Genomic DNA, 22325 nt, shown 5'->3' with positions numbered 1-22325 from the left:
GCCCCCCTCCTCCCAGGTTTCACAGGCATTTTCTGATACCTACGATAGTTCGTGTAAGACGTAACACCCTTTTTTATTTCGTGAGCAGCTTCAAGATACGGGAACGAGTTTTTTTGGCAAATGATTGTACGCAGCGGGCACAATTTTGGTGGATGGTTAGTACTGTTAATTCTGTCCGCAGGGTTAGCCGAGCGGTCTAACGCACGGCTTTCCGGAGTGGGAATGCGCGCCTGGTCCCCGGCACGAATCCCCCCGGCGGACTTGTGTCGAGGTAGGGTGAGCCGGCGAGTCTGTGGATGGTTTTTATGCGGTTTTCCATCTGCATCGGCGAATGCGGGCTGGTTCCCCTTATTCTGCCTCAGCTACATTATGTCGGCGATTGCTGCGCAAGTTCTCCACGTATACGTACACCACCATTATTCTACCACGCAAACACACTCACTCCCCAAGCGGACAAAATCTCGAACCCGGGCCCGCTTGACAACTGAACGCTGTTTACTTTTTCAAGTTGGACAGCATCAGAAATGAGGTAAACTTTCGGTTCTTCAGGTAAAATATTGGAAATGGCATATGCATTAATTGTTCTACAATCAACATTCTTCAGACATAGAATTGGCATTCAATAGAATTGCGAAAAATGTTGTTCATTGATTTTTCTGGGTTTGAAGATGGTGGTAATAAAACTATCGTAATTACAATGACACTATTTACGAATTTTGATCTCTTCACTGAAGTATTCTATTTGATTCATAAATCACCGTCACCCAATTTAAGTAACCATTCACTGAAGAAAGGATCACTATTGTATGTGATATTTTGACTCAACTAATGAATTTTAACATCAGACCTCAAGTACGATCGTTTAAGTATAGTTTCGACAATGGCTCTTCTGTTGGCATGCCTAAAGATGGGCGGTACCTGACGGAAATGTTCACCATACTGAATTATTTTGCCTCCATAATGGTGATTTTTATTCATGTCCCTTAAAAGGTGATAAACATTATTTTGCGCATCTTTGAACGTAAAAAATTCCAGTCACTGTTATATATTATAGTAAAATTAAATTGCCAATAGATGATACCTTCTAAATTCTTTACATCGACGTGTAAGACCGAAATCGCGAGACAGACTACGCTTGACTTCACAACTGCAAGAGCTGGCAAGCATGTTACTTAAACAGATTGTCAACAGATGGCACCTTCTACATCGTTTTTATAAAACAAAATTTTGTAACGGAAACAGTAACTTTAAAATATGTTTATTTTTCGTCATTAGCTGTGAGCGAAATCCTGAAAATAGCGTCTCACTAATTTTGATCAAGTAACATGGGAATATGGCGTAGCGACGAAAAACATGGTTGAGAAATACTGATTCCTCTTGGCCTAGTTTTATACGACATGTATGCAGGCTCCATTAATATTGTTGTAAATGGAACTACATGCTAACTTCTGGTATATAACACGGGGCCCGGGATAATTATTTCAAATATTTGTACATATTCGTTTTTAAATTAACAACTTTTGTGGAACCAGGAAACAGTTGAGATGTTAAATACAGCGACGAAGCCTGGAACAAGAGCATCATTTGGCGGTGTTTACACCGCAATGGCCGATTCCGGCGCCAATTTCGGCACATTTATCTTGTATTTTTGCGAAGCGGCTCACTGTCAAGATTAACAAACATTATATCACCGTACTCGTCTTTTCAAGAGCTTTCGAACGCCGTTACAGACATATCTCGTTCCATTAAAATAGTACTTGCTTCAGTATCTCAGCTGACACGGTAGTTGAGAGAACTGATCACAGCAAATATTACATCGCCCACTGATAGCATAGTTCGCCGAAAGCCTTGTTTTTAAATCTCGAATCGGTGGATGTTACGCCTTACGTAACTCACTTTTTTCCTAATGTTCATTCTCAAAGTTTTCTGTTACGTTCCCTTCACATTATTTGCTGGTTAGCTTAAATATCTTAAATTATGTTACAGTTTCACTGCCCTGGATGACATTTATTCTATTGCGGCACCTTACTCTCCTTGTGTAACATTTTTTTCAAGCTGTTCACGACAGCTGTATCCTCTTTCGTGATGATAGTGAGTTATACTCTGATGATGGCCTTGTGAGCCGAAAATCGGTTAACTAAATAAACAGAACATCCATATTTTTAGGCTTTTCTTTTACAAATATAAAGCTGTTCCACCTATCACCGACGAAAGAATCCATTAACACGATCTTATTCTTTTCTATCCCTACTGAAAAGGGAACATTAGATGTCTACGCGTATGTTTTAATTCTTCGTTGGTCTGAGTATACGTGTAGCTCCATCTCTTCCCTTTCAAAGCATAGCGCACCATAAACATAAAATACTCACTTCGAACTATCACCTGTTTCGTTTAGACACAAGGGGTCAACGACACACCGGTAAACCGACAAACACATCAAAATTGCTAACAGCATATACAAGTCGTAAGCCAATGGAAAGCAGACTTTTAGCAAAAAGCCAGAGGGGGAAGATAATTTCCATAAAGCAAGCACACTTCTGGAAATGGAAAAAAGAACACATTGACACCGGTGTGTCAGACCCACCATACTTGCTCCGGACACTGCGAGAGGGCTGTACAAGCAATGATCACACGCACGGCACAGCGGGCACACCAGGAACCGCGGTGTTGGCCGTAGAATGGCGCTAGCTGCGCAGCATTTGTGCACCGCCGCCGTCAGTGTCAGCCAGTTTGCCGTGGCATACGGAGCTCCATCGCAGTCTTTAACACTGGTAGCATGCCGCGACAGCGTGGACGTGAACCGTATGTGCAGTTGACGGACTTTGAGCGAGGGCGTATAGTGGGCATGCGGGAGGCCGGGTGGACGTACCGCCGAATTGCTCAACACGTGGGGCGTGAGGTCTCCACAGTACATCGATGTTGTCGCCAGTGGTCGGCGGAAGGTGCACGTGCCCGTCGACCTGGGACCGGACCGCAGCGACGCACGGATGCACGCCAAGACCGTAGGATCCTACGCAGTGCCGTAGGGGACCGCACCGCCACTTCCCAGCAAATTAGGGACACTGTTGCTCCTGGGGTATCGGCGAGGACCATTCGCAACCGTCTCCATGAAGCTGGGCTACGGTCCCGCACACCGTTAGGCCGTCTTCTGCTCACGCCCCAACATCGTGCAGCCCGCCTCCAGTGGTGTCGCGACAGGCGTGAATGGAGGGACGAATGGAGACGTGTCGTCTTCAGCGATGAGAGTCGCTTCTACCTTGGTGCCAATGATGGTCGTATGCGTGTTTGGCGCCGTGCAGGTGAGCGCCACAATCAGGACTGCATACGACCGAGGCACACAGGGCCAACACCCGGCATCATGGTGTGGGGAGCGATCTCCTACACTGGCCGTACACCACTGGTGATCGTCGAGGGGACACTGAATAGTGCACGGTACATCCAAACCGTCATCGAACCCATCGTTCTACCATTCCTAGACCGGCAAGGGAACGTGCTGTTCCAACAGGACAATGCACGTCCGCATGTATCCCGTGCCACCCAACGTGCTCTAGAAGGTGTAAGTCAACTACCCTGGCCAGCAAGATCTCCGGATCTGTCCCCCATTGAGCATGTTTGGGACTGGATGAAGCGTCGTCTCACGCGGTCTGCACGTCCAGCACGAACGCTGGTCCAACTGAGGCGCCAGGTGGAAATGGCATGGCAAGCCGTTCCACAGGACTACATCCAGCATCTCTACGATCGTCTCCATGGGAGAATAGCAGCCTGCATTGCTGCGAAAGGTGGATATACACTGTACTAGTGCCGACATTGTGCATGCTCTGTTGCCTGTGTCTATGTGCCTGTGGTTCTGTCAGTGTGAACATGTGATGTGTCTGACCCCAGGAATGTGTCAATAAAGTTTCCCCTTCCTGGGACAATGAATTCACGGTGTTCTTATTTCAATTTCCAGGAGTGTATGTTGTTATTCTTTTTCCTATAGCAAAGGAAATATAAATTACAGTAACACAGCATACGGTGTGGCCCACTGTCTTAAATAAACTGCCAACAAAAATTTTCCGCTATTCTGTTTCACGGTAGGATCAAGTTCCAGAACATTCGGCACGCACAAAGTTCAGGGAAACGACTTTGGTCACGCATGACGCTGATACAATTGGTCGATAATGAGGGCCAGGTCGATAGACCGAGCCACGTCCGCATAAAAGACCGTTTGTTTTCGGCTTGCATGCGCAATACGGCAAGACCGAGTGTGCTGCTGCTACTGTTACAAAGGACACATTGCTGTTGGAGTAGTGAGAATTTTTTCGAAAAAGGTTATTGGTCCTTCGGAGGCAGTTGAGTTTCTTTTTATTGTCTTTCTATTTTAATCGCTCGCAACTGTTCGAAAGCAGTTTTAATTCAAATTTTTTTATTTAATACTACCATTTACAAGGTGTGAATAAACCCATCGTAAAGAACGTAAACAGGGGAAAACAACGAAATTACCTTTGAATCAAGCAAGTGAATTAAATACTGCCAGTGAAATAGTCACATACACTTAAACTCAGTAAGACCTAAGGAAGGAACATTTTGCTGGTGTACATCTGGAAAATAACTGCAGATCAGCGAAGGACAGCCTATATAATCTTCTCACATAGTAACTTCCTGAATACTAAGAGCGCGTGCTGAAAAGTAATGACTACGAATTTTTATTCTGTTTTCAATATCGGTTGAGATGTGTCATGCACATTACTCGGTCGGCTTTCCAACTTCGCTGACGCAGGTTGCAACATTCTGCCGCTGTAGGGCTCCGAATTGTGACGTGTAACATGGCAGAGTGTAACGTAACTATATCGGTGCGTGAGAGACCATCAGAAAAAGGAAAACGCGAATTCGAAGAGTTCGCCATACACGGAGCACCCTTGCCTTCAGCATAACAATGCCACCTCACACATGAGCTCTGTAACATCCGCAACAATGAGACGCCTTAGGTTCATTGTCATTGATCATCTCCCATAGAGTCTCGACTTGGCCCCATCCGGTTTTCATCTTTTTCCAAACCTTAAAGAACACCTTCGAGGACTTCACTTAGATGGTGATTAAGCGGTGCAAGAAGAGTTTTGGTTGTGGCTTCGTCAACAAAGTCAAACGTTCTAGAGTAGCGGTATCAACAAACTGGTCTCTCGTTGGGTGAAATGTGTTTGGCACAACACTGAAATATAGATTTATTATTTATTTATTAACCTTAAGCATTTCAAAATTTCATCATCAGACTGAAGCTGTGAAATAAAGTGTAGAAAAAAAATATCAATGGCAAATATGCACCTAATAACGTAAGCATGCAGCTTAGCATTCCATGTACAGACGTTTCAGTTAGCATCGTACTTACATTTCAGTCAAAATTTAGTAAAAAGCTCACGAAAGTGAGTACGTCGACTAAATACAATACAGATCTGATACAGACATATTTGACAGGGCCGTTGTTGATTCGAAGAAAACTAGTGCCAAACTGACTGCGGCGACAACGCTATCAAACAGGTAAACGAAGGCCTGTAGGTGGCGCTAGCATTAATCATAAAATGAAGTCAAAGAGTAACTTCACAAACTACTATGCATTGCTATTAACTACACGCCAGAACATTGTGAGCAACTTGACAAAGATGCATTTATGCTGCTTTTATGGAGGAGAAACTAATATTTTGACAGCGTGAAATGTGCTTCGTTAGGTTGCATCGTGACAACGTTACAGAGATAATCGTTAGTCAGTAGTCAAAACAGAAGACATATTTGCAACCAATAACTGGTGTGGTAAAATAGAAACATCAAACCGATATAGATCAGAAATAAAATATACGTTGCGAAAGAATAAGTTTACAATCGTCACTTAATAAAATGATACGTACGTATCACCAAACGTAGTCATACAACAGTTACTTTTTATTTAAAGTTGTTGCCACTAATCTAGGCTCACGTAAGTGACTCTGTTGTATGTCATTTATTACATGTTAGTCGATAGTAATATGACCACATTTAGTGACACTTATTTAGCATTTTATTTAATGACGTTTGTAAACTTATTCTTTCAAACATTATACTTTATTTCTGCACTATATCAGTTCTAAGTTTCTATTTCATCACACCAGTTATTGGTTGCAAATATATCTTCTGTTTTGACTATTGACTAACGGCTATCTCTGTAATGATGTTCACGATGCTACCTAACGAAGCACATTTCATCCTGTCAATATGAGTTTCTGCTCCATAAAAGTAGCATAAATGCATCTTTATCAAGTTGTTAACGATGCAGCGCATGGTTGCTTGTAAAGCTACTCATTGACTTCACTTCCACGATTAACGCTAGCCCCACCTACCGGCTTCGTTTACTTCTTTGATGGCTTATTCGCCGGGTTGTCTTCGAACAGATGACGCCATTGTCAAATATGCCTGTATTGAGATCTGCATTATATTCAGTATACGTGCTCACTTCCGCGAGCTTTTTACTAAACTTTGATTTAAATGTACAAGTTCTATATCTTTGATTCTGCCATTTTTTCTCGAAGTTCGAGACTTTATTGTGAAAAACTTACAAAAAATTTACGATTCGAAGTAGTGGCCATCGTTAGCCAATGCTTTCTCCTAGCTTTAGGGCAGCATGCGAATCCCGCAGTGTATAATCTGGGCATCTTTTGAGGGGAACCATGAATCGATCCAATTTTGCACTTGTTCATATGACTTCAAGTGCTAGTCAGCTAGGTCGTGAGTCATAGATCGAGAAAGATAGCGGTCAGAGGAAGGAATATCTGGAGAATACAGCGGGTGGGGTAGAACTTCCCATTTCAAATTTTCCAAGTATGTTTTGACGGAATTTTCGAGATGGGGTCGTGCCCTGTCATGCTGCAAAATCATGTTTTCATGTCTATCGCTGTAGTGTGGCCTTTCATCTTTCAGTGCTCGGCTCAAACACATCAACTGCTTTCGATAACGATCTGCTGCGATTGTTCCCGTCGGTTGGAGTAGCATGGAAAGCTTTCTCTCTTTCACAACCATGCCGGTCTTCAACATTAAAATTACCATTCTTGAAGCACGGAAACCATTTTCTGCGAAGTTCTGTCACTAACAGGCGTCTCATCATAGGTGTTACCCAGCTTTTTATGAGTCTCAGCCGCAGGTTTCTTCACATCAAAGCAGAAAATTAAAACCTCAAGCTGATGACGAGAATTGGGCTCATAAGTTGGCATATTCAGTCGAGAATAACTTTTCGATGCAATCTAAAATAGACCGATATTTTGATGGTGTTATGTTCTAAAATGCCTAAGCGTACTGTGACACGACGAGCGACTTGCACCACTGCTTTCCACTACTGCCGTCTATTGCAAAACAGCGGAAGCAAAGTTGTGGACCTTATAAGTACGATTCTAACTGAAATTTCTGTTCACGGAAAATTAAGATGTATACTTACGGTATGTTATTACGTACTTACTACCGTTAATTTTGGTGTACACTTTATTCCACAGCCTCAGTCTGATGATGAAATTTTGATAAAAAAAAAACGTAACGCTTAATAAAGAAAGGTGATCAAGACCCTTCTATATTTCAAAGTTGTGCCAAATTTGAAAGGCTGCCTGCCTCTACCGTGGATATACACTCCTGGAAATGGAAAAAAGAACACATTGACACCGGTGTGTTAGACCCACCATACTTGCTCCGGACACTGCGTGAGGGCTGTACAAGCAATGATCACACGCACGGCACAGCGGACACACCAGGAACCGCGGTGTTGGCCGTCGAATGGCGCTAGCTGCGCAGCGTTTGTGCACCGCCGCCGTCAGTGTCAGCCAGTTTGCCGTGGCATACGGAGCTCCATCGCAGTCTTTAACACTGATAGCATGCCGCGGCAGCGTGGACGTGAACCGTATGTGCAGTTGACGGACTTTGAGCGAGGGCGTATAGTGGGCATGCGGGAGGCCGGGTGGACGTACCGCCGAATTGCTCAACACGTGGGGCGTGAGGTCTCCACAGTACATCGATGTTGTCGCCAGTGGTCGGCGGAAGGCGCACGTGCCCGTCGACCTGGGACCGGACCGCATCGACGCACGGATGCACGCCAAGACCGTAGGATCCTACGCAGTGCCGTAGGGGACCGCACCGCCACTTCCCAGCAAATTAGGGACACTGTTGCTCCTGGGATATCGGCGAGGATCATTCGCAACCGTCTCCATGAAGCTGGGCTACGGTCCCGCACACCGTTAGGCCGTCTTCCGCTCACGCCCCAACATCGTGCAGCCCGCCTCCAGTGGTATCGCGATAGGCGTGAATGGAGGGACGAATGGAGACGTGTCGTCTTCAGCGATGAGAGTCGCTTCTGCCTTGGTGCCAATGATGGTCGTATGCGTGTTTGGCGCCGTGCAGGTGAGCGCCACAATCAGGACTGCATACGACCGAGGCACACAGGGCCAACACCCGGCATCATGGTGTGGGGAGCGATCTCCTACGCTGGCCGTACACCACTGGTGATCGTCGAGGGGACACTGAATAGTGCACGGTACATCCAAACCGTCATCGAACCCATCGTTCTACCATTCCTAGACCGGCAAGGGAACTTGCTGTTCCAACAGGACAATGCACGTCCGCATGTATCCCGTGCCACCCAACGTGCTCTAGAAGGTGTAAGTCAACTACCCTGGCCAGCAAGATCTCCGGATCTGTCCCCCATTGAGCATGTTTGGGACTGGATGAAGCGTCGTCTCACGCGGTCTGCACGTCCAGCACGAACGCTGGTCCAACTGAGGCGCCAGGTGGAAATGGCATGGCAAGCCGTTCCACAGGACTACATCCAGCATCTCTACGATCGTCTCCATGGGAGAATAGCAGCCTGCATTGCTGCGAAAGGTGGATATACACTGTACTAGTGCCGGCATTGTGCATGCTCTGTTGCCTGTGTCTATGTGCCTGTGGTTCTGTCAGTGTGATCATGTGATGTATCTGACCCCAGGAATGTGTCAATAAAGTTTCCCCTTCCTGGGACAATGAATTCACGGTGTTCTTATTTCAATTTCCAGCAGTGTATTTCGCCATCAAGTAATGAAATGTGTACGTCGCCAGAATGACTATGCTGAGAAACAAATATGTAAACATGAAGAATAAAGAAGTGTAATGATAATAAAGATGGTTTTCACATCAAAAATAGGCATTACTTTCCAACACGCTCTCGTACTATAATGTCTAGAATTTTATCCATGACATACTATTGAAATTGAGACATGGCTCTAGGATTGTAACCCTCCGTTCAGTTCACACAATAATGTTATGGAATGTTCAGGAAGGAAGTAAGATTAGGGTTTAACGTCCCGTCGATAACGAGGTCATTAGAGACGGAGCACAAGCTCAGAAAGTTTCAAGGTTGGGGAATGAAATCAACCGTGCCATTTCAAAAGATACATCCTGTCATTTGCCTTGGTCGATTTAGGAAAATCACAGGAACCTAAATCTGAATGAGTGGACGCGAATTTGAATCGTCGTCTTACCAGGTGCGCTTCCAGCGTGCTAACCACTGCGCCACCTCGGTCGGGGGAATGGTCAAGTAACTTAGCGAAATATGTGACGCTAATTTTAATTGAAAGGCTGTTCCAGAACTAATGTACCCATTTTAAGAACTATTTTCTCGACTGTAAAACCATAAGGAAAAATCTAGATAAGTGCGTATAGGACACTCTCTCTCTCTCTCCGAAGATTCAGTACAAACTTAATTATTTATAGAGTACAGACAAACCATCTACAAGTTTTGATAAGCGAATTTGCGAGCATCAAAATATGTGGCATCAATGGCTGTATCTTTTTACTGCATTGACTTAGAGGCTTACACCGCCAAGGGATTGTGAACCTTTGTATTTGACACAAACTTCAACTTGACACCTCTAACTCTTCCCGGAAGAAGAAAAAGGTCTAAACAGATGGACAACTGAGCGATCCTATAAGGATTCCATTTCACCGATTGAGGTATGAAACTCAAAAGAGGAGGAAATTAGAGTTCACACTCACTTCTCCACTAAAAATTTCGCAAATGGATAAGGAATATGAGTAATTATTAACAACACGAATAATTCTTCGTCATCCACTGTGCTATGGATGGAAGATATTTTTCTCCAATAATTTATTTCTGGTTCCTAACTGAATATTTCACGTCTTCTGTCGAATCTATTTCAGCATTCTCAACCTGTGACTCTGGTTAACTGCACTTTATTTTAATGAGCCATTTTTAGCTGATTTTCATTGGACGTGGATTATTTCTCTGGAGTATGAACCACTTTCTCCATTCATACTTCCTACACCAGGTTTCCTCTGTTTTCTATGCTGCAGATACTAAGTTGCGTTTTATATTTAACTTTTATCTCGTATTATCTACTCAATTGCTAGATTAACTGGCTTGTTTTATGACGATTCCCAGCAGTCTCTCTTTCCTTACGTGTGATGTATGTTTGTTATTTTTTTAAATTCGAAACATTATTCCGCAATTATTAACTTGCGTTCGTCGTCTTCCCCAATGACTGGTCTCCAACCGCTGATTCCTTCAATTTCAATAACTGCAATTTTCTGGTATTTTCCGTGGAAATTATTACGTGCGTCTCTTTTTATACTTCAGTTTTTCACTACTCGTTTCCTTTCATTATTCTCTTAACAGGCATTCGAAGCTGCTTTTATGATTCGTTTTGCTTATGAAAATTGCTTAAATGCTTACGAAAATTCTACACGCTGCAATTAGTAAAAAAAAAAACTTTTACTAATCGACTGTTTCATTTAAACTGAAAATTACTCCACAAGGCATGGTTTGCAATCTAAAATTATGCACATTTACACATTAGAAACTCGGTCAGTTGGTGCGACAGTTCCGCTCTTCTTTCCTCATGTTATCGCGTGTCTTCAAAACTCTTGCGAAGGAAGTCACGAAATATTTACAGTTAAGCCCAAGGAAAAAAGGTGTGAACACAATTACATAGTTGTTGACAAAGCAGTCAACGAAAAAAGTCTTACGCCAAAGAACAATGGAATGGACATTTACGAGTAATAAGGGAATCTGTGCGACACTTCTGCATATTTACATTACTGTTAGCTCAGTCTATAAATAAAAATGAAAGCTTAAATATTTCTAATGAAAAGCTATAGTCCTATCTGCGAATAGAAATCTTTGCATTATCAGCTGTAGGGGGGAGGACAAATATATGGAAACATCAGAAACACATTAGTATGCGTAGGGAAAGTGTTCACGTTCAAAACAACTAAAGTGCGTGTCATTTATGTTAGCGGTCGAGTTTAGGTTCGTTCTGCGCATCTGACGTCACAAAACACAGTCAGCCAATGAACAGAGAACGATGTTGCCAGATCTCGACTGCAGTGCAGAGCACGGACGAGTGTCTTCAGCTTTAGAAACGTTCAGTCAAAAATAAAGTAATAGAACAAAAGCAATGTCTTGATAGCACACTTTCTTTTATAGAAAGTTTGGAAAAAGCATTCTTTATACCAATTACTTCATAACTATTAATTAATTAAATCAAACAAGCAATAAGAATCCTAATTCAGGCGATAGCAAGGAAAGGTGTTTGTATCAATCTCACGAACTGTTTTTTCGCAATAAAGAACAGCAGTAATTGTTTATTTCCTATTGTACTTCGACGAAGCGTGAATAATTCATAGTCATACCAACAGTGTTTGGTAGTATTTTGCGTGACGTCTTAGAGTCCTCATGGAGCTGTGCTGTCGAACGAGTTGCGTTAGCGTAATCGTTAAGGTGTTGGACTGCTAAGTGATAGGTCAAGAGTTCAATCCTTGTGCAATGCTTATATTTTCTTTATTTACAAATAATATTGAAGTGCTGTACTTCACGAATTTTATTCGTTTGAAAGCAATTTTTGGAAATTTCTAGTGCTTTGTCTCTTCATTAATCCTTTCGTTGCTGCAGACATGTGCTCCCCACATTCCGAAGTGCTTTAAAATAAAGCCAAATGCGCCCGGTGTAAATAAAACTTTTATTGCAGTCGCGAAAGACGGAATATTTCTCAATATTACATATGACACCTATGTGGTACTTAAATTAAATGAGATATTGTTATACAGTAAATTTTATGTGAAATTTAGGTATCTTGTCCACACTTCATTCTCAACATTGCGCAACTAAAATCGACCATACGGAAAGTATACGCTGTGGACTTTTACCTCTGCAAACTCTTCAAAATTTCGTGCAATGGTTTACTACATTTAATGCTGCACAATAACTGCGTTGAACATCGAAACAAAATTAAATCATTTAAGGGGGGGAGGTTATCAGTCAAGAAGACGTGTAAAAATCAAATTTTTGGGCCAAATAGTTTTTGTGAAATCGAATGATAAGTGTATCAAAGCAGTGGGAACACCGTGTGTCTGCATAGGCGAGCAGTGCAGTGATGACAAAATCGCGCACAGCGCGGAATGCAGGGAGCACGTCTTTGTAGCAGCGAAAGGGATAATGCGGCCGTGGTGGCTTTACTTCATGAACTGCGCGCTCCCCCCTAAACGTAAGCTTGCGAACTATGCTATACTATGGCGCTGCTTCTCTTGGCGCGTGCGTCGTGTGCAACTGGCAACGCAGCAATCTCCCGCGTCTGGGCGGGCATGCGCGAGCCGCCAAGAAAAAAGAATTGAACTATAAGAGTGGATAAATAGCGGTCCCGTATGGTTTTGAAGGGAACATTACACCACATCCCCTGCAAAACAATGGTATGTTCAGTTAACAATGATGTAGGTGGAGATAGATCACACACCCTAAGGCTCTATTACTGAGAGCTGGTGACTGAGTGGCCAGGAGAGGTGCGACAATTCATCCTCGTGGTCAAGAAACCAGTCCTGGACGAGACGAGCTGTGCGAACAGATGCCTTCGTGTTGGAACACAGTGTCACCATGGGGAAACAAACATTACACCTTGGGATGCATCCGATCCGCCAAAATGGTCACATAATCCTTCGCAGTAACGCGATTTTGCAGAGTAACCATGGGATGAATGGAATACCTCGATATGGTTGCCAAAACCATCACCGATCGCCGTCACATTTCACTCTTCAGAAGTAAACTCGTCCAGACGTTGGAAACGTGTGAAACAAGACTCGTTCGTCCAAATGACATCCTTCCATTCCTCCATACTCCAGATTTTATGGCTTCGGCACCACGTTTTCCTGCAACGGGAGTATACATCACTGATGACGGGTTATGGATCCCGGCTCGTTCTTCAAGTCTCATCATAAGGAGCGCCCTTCGTGTTTTGGTGCTGACAGGGCTCGCGGATGCGACATTTAGTTCTGCATTGACCTTTGCAGATAAAGTGTTCTTATTTTTCTTCACAATCCTCTTCAATGGTCATCTGTCACGATCACTCAGCACACACTTCCAGCCGCGTTGTGATTCAGCGGTGGTGTTTATCCGCTTTACCTGTAAGCGGTATAAATCTTCGATACAGCGCCTCTTGAAACACGAAACACTTTGGCTATCTTCGTTCCGGAAGTACCTACTACTCGAGCACTAACAATTTCCCCATGTTGGAATTCACTTAGCTCCGACATAGCACAGTCTCAAGTACGCAGAGTACTGTTCCAATTGCGACTGACACTTGGAACGTACTGACTACACTGCCCTGTTGCAGCTCGTATTGAAATACAGTAGCGCAAACTGAAGCCTTTGCTAACAACTGCGTTTAAGTTCAAGCATGCATTTCCCTCGACTTTTCGACATATTTGCCCAGCCCCTGCATTCTCTACCTACCAACTGCACGCTGTGCAGACATTTTCAGATTTTTTGGAAATTTGGAAAGTGTTTTTATACGTAATGATGGGAAGGTTGGCACAAATATTTGTGTGTGTTCTGATTCAGGGCTTTCTTGCAGAAATCTACGGTACTTCCAACAGCGCTAGTAAAGAGAAAATAAAAATTGTACATTTTTTCATTCAACGACTGGGGTTTCGCCAGATTGCACCAAATAAAATTCTTCATACTTCAGTTGTCCCGCGGAAGTTACTGCTGGCGCAATCCTCTTCCCCCTCCCCACTTTCCTGAACCACCCGCGAAAGGTGTGTGGATACAATGACTGTCAGTACATCTCTATTAGAGTTCTAATTTCTCTGATTTTTTCGTTGTAGCCATTTTACCAGAAATATTTTGGAGGAAGTAATACGTTGCCCGATTCTTGGAACGTATGCTCTCGGAATTTCTATAGCAAATCCATACATGATGCACAACGTCTCTACTGTAGTGTATGTTACAGGAGTATGTTGAACATCTACGAAATGGTGTAACGCCGGAAATGCATATCCTCCTATTTCCATCTATTGTACTATAAATTTTTTTCCTTATTTTGTTACCTGAAGATATGACATTTCTGTATCTTTATATATTGTTCTACTATTTTTGTATATATATATATATATATATATATATATATATATATATATATATATATATAAAAAATCGATGTATAATTGGTTTGTTTTGTAAATATTATTTGTATTTTTACGCTGGGTCTGGCCTAGGGAAAACTATGCTATCGAACGATTACATCGATAGCTCGTGTGGAGAACCAAAGTGTTTAGGATCTTTGGTAGTGTGAACTCGGCCGCGTGGAGCGCGGGAAGAGGGAGTCTGGCTGGAGTAGGGCGATGGAGCAGGTGTGTTGTGTGACGCTCCCGCGAGTTGCCACGCTTTCAGGGTTTGGCTGCATGTATGATGGTTTCTGACACGGTGTCGCGGACGGGAAGCATTAGCTGGCGCACATCAAGAGCCCGTTTCGCCTGGTGACCGTATCGAGAAGAAGGCGCGCCAACGTCCAGCTTCTGCAACAGCTACGGCCGACAATGAGTGATTGTCGCCACCTCCTCGATCGACAACTTCAAACCTTCAATCAACCAACAAGGAAGACTGAAAGCACGTAAAATTTTAGAACTGTACGGCAGACCTCAGCTTTTCAACCTATTCCATTAGCAAAATACAGCAAATTAGCATGAACCTTTGTTGCTCATTGTCCCAATGGCATTACTAAGCAGGGTCCCTTCCTTTTCCGGAATGAACCCGAGTGTCGTTGAAATTCAAACGCCAGCATTAAAGTAATATCATTCCATTTCACTGCTTTAATTTCAAAGTTCAGTTAAAGTATTCATAGCTGGCTACAATAATTTGGATTACACAAGCACAAATTAATAGAGCGAGTTTTGTTACCATATTTTACCTTACCTGTGACGGCTGCTCAGCTTGGTACATACTAAATCTTACTATTGTTAATTGTTCAGAATCATTTAATTCAAGTTCAAAGTTAAATCTCTTATTTCTAAATTGCGTAGATTCAAGTAGCTTTTGAAATGATTGTTGAGGTAGCTCAAGACTAACCTTATTCTATTGAATTTCGTAGTGCTTCAGAAACTAAGTTCACTATTAATTCCAGTCACTAAATTAACTTTCAATTTTCCGGTTTCATTAATTCTTTTGCTAAATTAAGTCAGAGTGTAGCGAAATTTATTACTTCTGACAAACATTCAGTTTTCACCCAACACGTGTCAACCTTCAGTTGCCACACTTTTAGTGCTAATTATATGGGCATTAATCTTTCATTTTCAGTTATTATAGTAGTTGTCCATATGACTGGCGACCATACTTTTCCCCAAATATCAAATATCTAATTAACGCCAATTAATTGTTAGCGCAACGACCGCACATTTACTTTATCAACTTTACCCTTTTCTCAAAATTAATTTTCACCAATTTCATTTGCATTTTTCCTTTCATTTAGATGTAACCCTTTCCTCCCTCTTTACCGACAGATTAACTTCGGTGACGATTGCTTTTCCCAAATTTCCATTAGGTACACGCGGTTTAAATTTTCACTGTCATTAAGGTCTATAAGTGAGGGGGAGGTTACAATGGTCTCTGCCTGTTAAACGATCCGCCGCTCTTCGTTCGATCTTCTGTCTATTGTAAGGGTCCCAGACTGATGGCAGCATTCAAGATTCGGACAAACAAGTGCTTTACTAGTTCCCTATTTCGTCGATAATTTACATTTCTTTAACATTCCCCCGACGAATCTCAGCCTAACGTCTGTCCTTTCTTCAATTTGTTTTGTGGTCATTCCGCTTTAGGTCGTCCCGGATGGTTATGCCTAGGTATTTCACGACAGTTGCTGTTTACTGCGATTTATTTCATATGGTGTAATAGAACAATTGTGTATATCTTCGAATGTTGTCAGGTGCATTAATTTTATATTTATTCAGGTTCAGGGTAGACTGCCAGTTCCTGCACCAGTTATCGATCCTCTGCAGTTCTTCTTTCACGTTACTACAGTCTTCTAGTGTTCCAACCTCACTGTAGACAACAGAATTATATGGGAGCAACATCAAGGAGCTTCCGGTATTCTTTGGAAGGTGTAACTAAAGGCTGCTTTTAATTCAGTCCAAACATCCACGGTAGAAGAAAAGTGGCTTCACTGCAACATTTTCTAAGGTGGCAGACTGCACACAACTACTATCAAGTTAAAAACCCGCTTGACAGAGCGGCACTAGAACAGAAATGTGGCAACACAATAAGAAATAACCAGTAACATTTATTAAGAATTGTCGTTAAATATCAAAGCAAATGTACTGACTGTCCTTGAGTCAGTCAAACCGCTAAGAATAGAAACCTGAAATTTACAGAGGATATTGAATTTATAATGCAATTACGTGTACAGGAACATCTGTTTGAGGTGTGAGAGTTTAGTACCAGATGTAAGACTGGTGCTGATACATATACAACCACTTATCCGATTTCCAGAATGAGATTTTCACTCTGCACCGAAGTGTGCGCTGATATGAAACTTCCTGGCAGATTAAAACTGTGTGCCGGACCGAGACTCGAACTCGGGACCTTTGCCTTTCGTGGGCAAGTGCTCTACTAACTTAGCAGGCGCTTTTTAACGGAGTAACAGAACAATCGAGAGCGTCTGCATGATTCGTAGAGCACTTGTCCGCGAAAGGCAAAGGTCCCGAGTTCGAGTCTCGGTCCGGCACACAGTTTTAATCTGCCAGGAAGTTTCACTTATCCGATTTTTTTTCTCTATACATGAAATTAAATTAAACCCACTGGAACACTTTCACGATGCAGAAAGTTGCAGCCATGTAAAGGGCCACTAACTTTTTTCTGGTGTGTAGATTTAGATATGAGCAGTCGGTGTAACGACATACAAATTTGATTAAAGGAAAACAAAACAAAAAACCTGTGCAGAGCACACACTCTACGGGACTGAAACAGCGAGCACTAAGCTAGTGATAATACGTGGCACCTAACTTTCATAAGGTTCATGCATGGCACTTGATGTCCTGAACGTAATACAATGAAATGCAAGTAACTTTGCCATCTATGATGTTTTCGCTGTAACTGAATGTAATCGTGCAGACACTCTCGATTGTTCAGTTACTCCGTTAAAAAGCGCCAGCTAAGTCGGAATGTTGTCTTCTCGGCAGAGGTCATACAGCTGTACTCTGTAGCGCAATTTCACAGCCTGCCTGAGCTGGCTGCTGACACTAACTAAGCTGTCTGACGGAAAGTTCTGAACTCTTTCAGGTCTGTAGCATGTCGTGTTTTGTGCCTGTCAGCGGTAGGATTTCCATCTCCGCCAATAAAAGGTGGAAGTAATGTAGTCCCAGTTGACTGAGCTCCCTTTGGCGGTTGTCATTGTGGGCGGAGGAATAGGACTTACTGATGGACGTGGCGCGGAAGCAGAAAGTGATCCAAATTTGTGAGCCCCAGATCGAGGCTGCCGCTCAGAACAAGGAGGCGCCGGACAAGCTGTTACGCCTGGGTCGTGGCGGCCTCTCATTGTATTTGTTGTGTGCTTCTTGCTTGGTACGCAAGACATTATACACAAAAGCATTTTTACAGGTGAATAACCTAAAAGTTGCACCGCAAATATTGCGGAAATGGAAAGTACTATTGCTGTGGGGGGTTCATTGAATGGATTGATAGTCAGGGGCTTGTATTGTTAGCCAATAAACAGATTGTAAAGATACCTAGAAATTGTATGTTTTGTGCAAACATACACTCCTTAAATGGAACAATGGCTATCGACAATAACAGACTGAAAGTATGGTGAATTATAATATCAGCTGTTTTTGTTACAGGGTTCTAATGCGTGTCGTTTAAGAGATACCTGATTTTGAAAAGTTTTCACACCGACACTTGTTTGTGCCATTCAACCTGCGTAAATGCTATATACGATGTTAGGTTTGCTTGAGTGTTCCTTGAGTGCACTGCGACTTGCTAGTCAGTGTCTGACAGTCAAAGCAGCAGGTTGTGAGTGGTCCATGGCATTTATCAATGCAGAAAAAGCCGACATGCTCATGGTGTAGGGAGAGTGTAAGAAGAATGCAGTTCATTCTTGCGCAGTGCATGCGCCAAGATATCCCACCAACAGACGATAACCATCTCGGCAGTTATTTATCAAACTCTTCAACCAGTTAAGTAAAGTGGTAGTGTAAAACCTAGATAACGTATCAGATGGAAACAAGTGACGTCAGAGGAGGGGGAGATCAATGTTCTTGCTGCTATTGCAGTTGATCCGCACGTTAGCTCCTATGCAATTGCACGAGGAAGTGGTATGAGACAGCAACTTTCTCCATCGACATGGGTTCCTTCCCTATCACATCTCTCTCCTTAGAGCTGCAGGGAAACGTTTATGGCCGACCGCGGTAGCCACGCGGTTCTAGGCGCTGCAGTCCGGAACCGCGGGACTGCAACGGTAGCAGGTTCGAATCCTGCCTCGGGCATGGATGTGTGTGATGTCCTTAGGTTAGTTATGTTTAAGTAGTTCTAAGTTCTAGGGGACTGGTGACCTTAGATGTTAAGTCCCATAGTGCTCAGAGCCATTTGAACCATTTTTGAAACGTTCATGAGAATCGCGTTACTCTCTGTACACAGGCATTAAGAAACGATACTCTAGATGTGTCATGTATCTTGTTTGGTGATGAAGCCACATTTACCAACCATGGCCAGGAAACCGGTCGGTTCACAATCCTATTGGCTTTGTCAGTTGGAAATTCAGCGTATAAGGACTTCAAACGTGTGGTGTGGGATAGTGAACCATCAGTTTATAGGCCCGTTTTTCATGGACAGAACACTGAACTCGCACGAACATCGCAGCCTCCTAACAGACAATCTTGCACGGATGCTAGAAGACCTTCCTCTGCAGACCAGAAGGAACCTGTGGAACCGATATGAAGGCTGTCCAGCCCATAGTGCACGAATTACTACAGCATGTCTTCACGAACTGTTTCCAAATCGTTGGATTAGACGCAGAGGACCCGTACCTTGGCTGGCCCGTTTCGCAAATTTAAAGCCTGTAGATTTTTTTCTGTGGTGAAAGCTGAAAGATGCTGTCTGCAAGAGCATACGAACTGCACTCGATGATACGCAACGACGTATTACAGCAGCCTGATCTGGAATCTCCGCTGAAATGCTGGCAAGTGTACAGCAGTCATTCCATACCAGACTGAAAGAGTCTGTTGTGCCATTGCTGGTGATCATTCTGAACAAGACCTGTGATGGTCAGTTGCCTCATTACTGGTCAGAAGACACATAATTAGTGAATGCACTTGTGTGGTCCTTTGGTGTGTGCTACCACAGGCACTGTAAAAGTTTTCATAATACCATATCTCGTAAATGACTCGCACTAGCATCCTGCAATAAAAAACCTCTTGACATTCTAATTTACCCTACTGTTAGGTTGTTAATGACAGTAGGTATTGCTCCATTTAAAAAATGTGTCTTTGCACAAAACACGCAGTTTCTAAGTTTTACCACAATCTGTTTATTGGCTAGTAACACTAACCCCTGACTACCAATCTATTCTGTGGAAATCGCACTTCAATAGCACTTTCCGTTTCCGCGATACTCGCGGACCAAGTTATAGGTGATTAACCATCTATATTGTAATCAATAACAGCCTTATAACACTTCCTTTGGGTACTCTTGAAAAGAGCCTATACATCTGTCGATTTTGTACTGATAAGAACGTCTTGAATTCCATACCAAACGTAGCGCATATATAGTAATAGTGTATTTTGTTCTGAAAGCAACAGTATGGAAATCTATCGAAAGCCATTCTTCGGAAGTCGAGGAATGCGGCATCGATCTGGGTGCAGCTGTGATTGAGCTGCCTTTCAAATGGCTCTGAGCACTATGGGACTTAACTTCTGAGGTCATCAGTCCCCTAGAACTTAGAACTACTTAAACCTAACTAACCTAAGGACATCACACACATCCTGCCCGAGGCAGCATTCGAACCTGCGATCGTAGCTGTCGCGCGGTTCCGGACTGTAGCGCCTAGAAGCTCGTCCACCGCGGCCGGCGAGCTGCCTTTCAAGGATGAATAATAATAGTCACACAGGTCGGCTAGTGACGATACAGACATCGTAAAACATGTTTGCTCAAATAGAGCAACTTTCTGCAAAAGACTTTTGCTTTAGTGCAACAAAAGCCAATGAATGATTACAAAGGCACTTACAGTGGAACCTCGCTTAACGAGCACCTCCCATAACGCACAATTCGCTTAACGAGCAAGACAAATTTTTAAAAATTGACTCGCTTAACGAGCGATGTTTCGGATAACAAATGACGACGATTTCGTGTGACGTCACGGCGGTGGAAACGCTCAACAATACGAACACTTCTCAATGTCTTCAGTACGTACTGCAGTCTGGTTTTAGCGCTCTTTCTGCTACCATCTTAGTGCAGCTTGTGATCAAACATTTTTCTAAACTTGTGTTCGGACAGTGGTTTTTCTGTGTGTAAAATTCATAGAATGTACCCGAAGATAAAACCGCAAGAAAACGATCTTAGAAATGAAACGTAAAATCGTTGAAAAACGTGAACGTGGTGTGAGCGATGCTGATTCAGCACGTACATATTATCGGTCTACAACAACTATTTGCACTATCCTCAAGAACAAGGACAAGATTAAGGAGATAGATGCTTCAATGGGAGTGACACGAATACCTAAACAACAGTTTCGTATTCTAGACGATGTCGAAATTTTCCTCCTTACATGAATAAATGAAAAGCACCTGCAAGGCGACACTATTAACGAGAACATCGTATGTGAGAACGTGAGAATTATTTTCGCAGACCTCGTTAAGAAGACGCCAGAATCATCAGCGGCCGAAGAAGTGTTTAAGGAAAGCCGTGGGTAGTTCAAGAAGTTTAAGAGAAGAACCAGCATCCACAGCGTTCACACGGCGAAGCAGCCCGATCCGACACAAACGCAGCAGAGAACATCAGCAGAGGAGAATGCGTTGCGCGATCACAAGCCAATGAAAGACCGTCTCACACTGCTATTCTGTGCCAACGCAAGCGGCGATTTGAAAGTTAAACCGCTGCTTGTTTTTGCCATTCAGAAACTCCCTTAGCCTTCAAGAACTCTGAAGTCCAGAAGAGGAGGTTATGTTATGTGGAGGTCCAACTACAAGGCAGCAGTGACACGTGGTCTTTCTTATAAAGTGTTTGGTCCTTCGGCGAGAAAATATTTGCTTGAGTTGAATCTACCACTCCATGTCTTGCTTGTTATGGACAACGCTCCTTCCCATTCTACAGGCCTACTCGTACAAGACCACCTCCTTGATGAATTTCAATTCATAAAGATCAAATTTCTGCCCCCCAATACCACTCCGTTACTCCAGCCTATGGACCAGCAGATTATTTTTATCTTTAAGATGCTCTACACTAAAGCACTTTCCGAACATTGCTTTGAATTGACTGAAGCAACAGTCTCATTCTTAAAGTGTTTTGGAAATATCACTTCAACATCGTTGCCTGCGTCAGGATGATCGAGAAGGCGTGAGAAGGGGCTACCAAAAGAACTCTCACTTCTGCTTGGAAGAATATTTCGCCCGAGTGCGTTGTCGAATGCGACTCTGAGGCCCGAGTTAGTGCCTTTGAGGCCTGTAAAAAATGGTTCAAATCGCTCTGAGCACTATGGGACTTAACATCTGAGGTCATCAGTCCCCTAGAACTTAGAACTACTTAAACCTAACTAACCTAAGGACATCACACACATCCATGCCCGAGGCAGGATTGGAACCTGCGACCGCTGCGGTCACGCCGTTCCAGACTGTAGCGCCTAGAAACGCACGGCCACACCGGCCGGCTGTGAGGCCTGTAGTCAACGAGATAGTGTCTTTGGCCAAGAGCATGGGCCTAAAAGTGGATAACAATGAAATCGGTGAGCTTGTGGAAGACCACAGCCAAGAAATGACCACCTAAGAGCTTATAGAGTTGCATTGTTTTTCACAGCAAGAAGTGAAGAAGAGTTCTTCAG

This window comes from Schistocerca americana, chromosome 3 (assembly GCF_021461395.2).
Source record: "Schistocerca americana isolate TAMUIC-IGC-003095 chromosome 3, iqSchAmer2.1, whole genome shotgun sequence".
In the NCBI taxonomy this organism is placed as follows: Eukaryota; Metazoa; Arthropoda; class Insecta; order Orthoptera; family Acrididae; genus Schistocerca; species Schistocerca americana.
This window is presented reverse-complemented; position numbering follows the sequence as displayed.